Source organism: Amphiprion ocellaris, chromosome 4, assembly GCF_022539595.1.
Source record: "Amphiprion ocellaris isolate individual 3 ecotype Okinawa chromosome 4, ASM2253959v1, whole genome shotgun sequence".
Classification (NCBI taxonomy): domain Eukaryota; kingdom Metazoa; phylum Chordata; class Actinopteri; family Pomacentridae; genus Amphiprion; species Amphiprion ocellaris.
The window spans coordinates 14,421,877-14,427,876 of record NC_072769.1 but is presented as its reverse complement, the minus strand read 5'-3'; positions in this window follow the sequence as shown (position 1 = coordinate 14,427,876).

The window sequence follows — 6,000 nt, the reverse complement described above, 5'->3', positions numbered from 1 at the left end:
AACTTGATTGTAAAGTGTTGCCTCAGATGGCATTTTAATTTTGAGTTGGAGATCACTTTAATTTAATTTGCTCCCAGTGGCCAATTACAACCGCTGTCCCTGACTCACAGTTCTCCTTCAAAAAAACAGCGTGAAATAGCAGAATGTGATTTACCTGTCCTTCGCCTTCGTTAGCGCCCCTTATTATTCCTGTTGTCTACTTTTCCTTCACCCTTCCCCGAAAGTGCCACTTTTTGTGCCTGGTTAGAAAGTGTGTTTACATTTATAAATAGCCGTCATTTCAAGGATAAAGACGTGCAATTATACCAGTAAGCTACAAGTCACACATGTGTAAGTGATATTCTTTTTGAGATTTACTTCCTTGCAGAGGGATACATTTTAAACTATTTAAATGAAAGAAATGTATACACTACCAGTCAAAAGTTTGGACACACCTTCTCATTCAATGCTTTTTATTTATTTGTATGATTTTCTACTTTGTCGATTAATACTGAAAATTAACACTCTTCAGTATTAATCAGCAATCCACAAAATAATTAAATAAAAACCACTGAACGAGAAGGTGTGTCTAAATTTTTGACTGGTAGTGTATATAAAGCAGGATTTGCATAAAGTCTGTCAAAGTCATGGATGAGATGTATTGATATAATAGTTAACCAGTTCATTTGTTCTTTTTCATCATTTCCCATATATAATTTCAGTTTCTGTACTTGCAACAAAAGAAAAATGTTGCATGTAATACAAATCACACTGGTACAGTACTTTTACAGTAGGTATACATAATAATACCACACACCAGTCACTTGCATCAATGTAAACATCGTATTTGGTATTCAAGTGGTAAACCAATGCAAAGCAGCCACTCGGTTTTGTGTTCCTTGTGTTGTTTTGTTGCTTTATTTTTGGAAGGAAACGAAAGGCTTTTAGTGCAGCTGCAGGCTAGCCTGTTGGCAGCTGTATGCTAATGGCTTGCCTTGTTTGTGACTTTGAAATCAAAGAAAGTCTTATTCTGGTCAGTGCTGGTCCTCAAGGCTGTCAGTTGTAGAAATGTGGTATAGGGGGCAAAAAAAGAAATAAAACATATTCAACAATTGCTACTGACAAAATAATAATAAAAAAAAAAAAAAACATGGGATATCCAGCTTGTGAATCAAAAACTATATGCTAAAAGCTTGATTTTTACTGTCAGCTACTCTAGTCAGGAACAATGTGTAGGGTTTTGAAAAGTGCAAAGAAAACTTCTTGTCTGACTTCATCATGCAAAAACAAGACTTTTGGGGTACGACACAAAACTAAAGGCAAAATCCCACGACTGGTGGCACAGATCAGGTGATCGCTGCTGTGTCTTTCTCTAATCATTTCACTTCTGTCACTCGTTCTTTACACCCCACATTCCCCTCCGTTACCTTTTTCCCCTGCCCTGATTTGTTACCTTTCATTTTCTTTTTGAATCCCCTTTGGTTCCCTCTTCAGTTTTCTTTTCCCTTCTCCAAATCAATTCCCCTTCTATCTTTGCCTGGCTCTCTACCTTTCTTCAATTCTCTCCATCTTTTCTACCTCCCTCCCCTGCTCTCCATGAAGGCTGTGTGATATGTAAATGCACAGACAGCTGCTCTCGTTCTCCAAGTTTTGATTCAGCCGTCGGCGTAATTAACAGCTCTGCGAACTGTGACTCATCCCAAACTAGGTGAGAGCAGCTCTGTCAGCCAACAAGCACCCTCTTTTTTTTTTCTCTGTGGACTCTCCATGTCCTGCTCTTTATCTCACATACAGTGACACGTACATAATGTAAGGGCGCTATTTATTTAGACTTAGGATGAGACACTGCCGCACTTATCCCCAAAACTGACTGTAAAACATCTGGGGTCATCCTCCCAGCAGCATTACCTTTCCTGGCCTCTCTTCCTTCTTTAGTCCATCCCGCCATCTCTTTCCTCATCTTCCTCCTCCTCTCCTTTCTCTTCTCGACAACACCTTGCAGTAAGTTCTCTGCTCTGTGGCTCTCTCTTCTTCCCCAAGCCTACTTATCTCTTTAATGGGGATATCAATTAACATGGGAAACTGGGACCTCAAGGCCCTTAGAGAATTAATGCATAACATTGTAAGCCACAGAGACTGGCTCCAAAGCGCTCATCTGTTCCCTCTCCTGCACTATTCTTTCCCCCCTTCCTATTTTTCTTATATGGTGGTTTGCTTTCTGCAGAGAAGAAATGATTCATTTTGTGAACGCGCTTTCTGGGTTTGAGCACCTTGCTGTTTGTACAGTAGCAAAAAGTTACATTTTTGGAATTTTGCAGGCATTGACGAGCCACATCTGCACATCTATCTCAGTTTGGTGCAATCATACACTGTTGATAATTTGATAATGACCCTCATGAAGCAGGCATAATTACTTTTAATACTTCAAATGTGAAATGGCTCAAAGGGCAGTGTAAATAAATACTTTATCTCCATGTTATTCTTAGTAGCACAGTACTAAATTAAAAAAGGTTTCATTTGCAGTAATTAAATTACAATGTTGAAATTTAGGAGTTGTGTTAAAAAATCATTTTGTCTTGGCTCATTTCCCCTACCAATTTAGTAGGGGCAGAAAATCATTAGTGGCAGAAGAGTGCCGATGTTTTGACAAGTAGGGGTATTGCAATTAGTTTTGATCTGACACCACATAAAGATAGGAATATTACCAGAAAATGTGAGTTGACTCCTGGCCAGAATGCCATTACTGTAGTGGAAAGCTCCATAAATATGCAATCTGTTAAAGTACTTCATCTGAAAACATGCACCCATCAAACTTACAGAGAAAACTTATTCATCCTTAATGATAATACTTAGACAGAGATGGAGAGTGTTGTAACAGGCTCAGTGCTCTCACAAAATTGAACAATCATTTCTGTAAAAGCATGGCAACCACTGTAAGGCTGAGGTTTGGTCAAGATGTTGTAACTGGTCTGAGCTGGACATGGATTATGGCCACCAAAGTTGAACATAGAACGCAAACTACCAACAAAACTCTGACCTTCACATTATTACCCTTCACCACACTGCATGAACACCATCACACTACCTATTGCACTGGCACTGAACATTGGTATCGGCTATGATTCCAATTCTAAAGAGAAACTGGGTAAAGCAGTGCAGAGCTACATTAAAATCAGATTCAAATTCCTAATAAGATTCCAATGACAAGTGTGCAATACTATCATTATCACAAAATTATCATCAACACAATGACTTTTTTATGGAATGGCAATGATGAATAAAGTCAGATTATTTTTAGGAAAGGATGAATTACTGATGGATCATTTATTTCCCCATAGTGAAATCTTTCAACTGTTGCAATCAGTAACATTTCACTGGCTCTTTGCAGAAAATAATACATCCACAGGGGTCCGCAGGTACAGCTGCTTATCATCTCCTCTGTTAAATCAATGGCTTTACTTAAATTTCATGCTTTCTGAGCTCACAGCTTGGCCAGATTGTTTTATTTATTTTCCCAGCAGATTCAGTACATACAAAGTACCAAGCACTCAAAGTCACCACCAACCCTCAGATTGACGCACCTGTAAGCCACAACATTAAAACTACTGGTCTAATATTGTGTAGGTCACGTTTGCACACATGGAGCAGGCCTCTCGCCTCCAATCTTGCTGTTTGGATATCTTTTCTGACATTTTGTTTCGATGTAGTTTGCTAATCTTTGCATTCAAAGCACACCTAATTCATGCTTAGGTTGCTACAAAAGAAAAACCAGACAGTTTAGCTACATTGTTTAAAACATACTCCACCTTTACGCTCTGTTGTCTTCTCATCTGTCATTGAACAGGAAGTGCCAACCCTGACCTGGAGCATAGATGGAGCTCAAGTAGAAGGAGGAGACCAAGTGTGGTAGAGAAGGAGGGGTGTTCAGGGTTTTTGTTTTTAAAAAATTCAATATATTTAAATCAAACATATTTTTTTAAAATAAATCAAATGCATTTGCATATGACAATATGTTCAATTTGTATATTGCTGTCCTTGTGCATGGTTTGAATTAGGTAATTGAATTTTGTCTTTTGTGGTGGTAGAACCCACCTGTATAAAAGGCAGAAGGTTGGAGTAGGAGATGAACACATTGACAGAGTGAGGCATCTGCCCTGGGACCTTTTTTCAGTTACATAAGTCTAGTTTTGCAAGTACTTCCTTTTATGTGTATTTTTGGGTACTTTTCTGTAAAATGGCATTTTATTTTGGATTTTGTTTGTCATTTTCTTTTGTTTTGGCCAGCAGTTTAAATGTCTGCCCTGGACCCCACTGGATTCACTGGCCTACTGAACTTTGCCTGTAACACCACGTACATTTGTCTTGCTCCTCAGCCAATCTTCACGGCCACACCAAAAAGGTTCAAACCTGTCAGGCCCTGGACGAAAGGTGACTGGAATTGTTAAGAAGCATCATGGGGATACTTAACTGGACTGGGCTCTGGGGAGTTTGGAGGCCAGTTCAGCGCTTTGAGCTTTTTGCCATGTTCCTCGAGCTTCTCCTGAGCAGTTTTTGCAATGTGGCAAGATGTATTTTCCAGCCGGGAGGAGCTGCTGGCACTAGGAAGTGCCAATGCCATGGTCTAATGATAAGGTGGGTGGCACATGTGAAAGTAACATCCACATGAATGCCAGGATCCAAAGTACCCTGGAAGAACAGTGACCAAAGTTATACACTTCACCTATCACTGCTTTTAATATTGTGGCTGATCACTGTACATTCTCCACATGCAGTTTGTAATAGACCTTCTTTTCAAGAAAACTGAGAAGAAAAGAATGGGTGGAACCAGTAACATTAATAATGGCTCTGTTCTATTCAATAGTTTCACTAAATCAGGACAGTGTGACACTGAGCCAGCATGCAGTAGGCTTTTTTCACAGCAGATATTAAGACATGTCAGAACAGGAAAAAGCACAACTGTATTAATGATACCTGCTTTCCACTTATGGACAGTCTTGCATTGGTGCATGCTGGTTCACTGCCATGCCTTACTGGGACACTTAATGGAACTGAGTCAACAGTGATGTTATTAATTCCACCTGCGCTTTTCCTGCTGTGACAAGTCAAAATGTCTGCTTTGGAAAAAAAAAAAAAAGGCTATGCCAGGACCCTGAAACGGAAGCAGTAAATTATGTTTTGTTATTTATACCAGTGAATTTCCTACTGCAAAAACCTCATCGGTTATTCTGTCTTGTCTTTGTCTTGGATACATACACCGTCCAAAAGTTTGGGGTCACTTAGAAATATCCTTATTTTTGAAAGAAAAGCAGTTTTTTTTCAATGAAGATAACATTAAATTAATCTGAAAGACAGTCTAAGCATTGTTAATGTGGTAAATGACTAGTCTAGGTGGAAACGGCAGATTTTTAATGGAATATCTCCATAGAGGTACAGAGGAACATTTCCAGCAACCATCACTCCTGTGTTCTAATGCTACATTGTCTTAGCTAATGGTGTTGAAAGGCTAACTGATGATTAGAAAACCTTGGGTAGAGATGTGTTTTCAAGTGTAAACATTAGCATTTAATTTATCTCAACTTAAAGCTACTCAAATTTTTTGGTACAGTGTCAAGAAGGCATGGAACACATAAGACAAGTAAAAGTGAGCCAATAGCCACCCTTTGCCTTCTAAGCAACACTAACTCCTCACATGCAAAGTCTAGAGTCCACCATCATTAAGCTGACACCTGTGTTTAGCTGCTCCCTGCTCTTCCTTAATTGAAAGAAGGCATCATAAATATTTGCTTTAATCTTCAATATCCAACAGGGTGACTTGACCTAACAGTTTGAGGTTACATTAGACTTCTATTTTATGCTGTGTCAAAACCTAAGGTCAACAATAAAATAACATAATCAATGTCTAAATGGAGATGCAGTTGGGAGGTGATCACCTGTAGTGGCAGGACAGGATATATACTTAAATGAATGGCATTATTGATATTCCCAGTCATTTTGAAAGTGAAACACTCGCCACCACTTCAC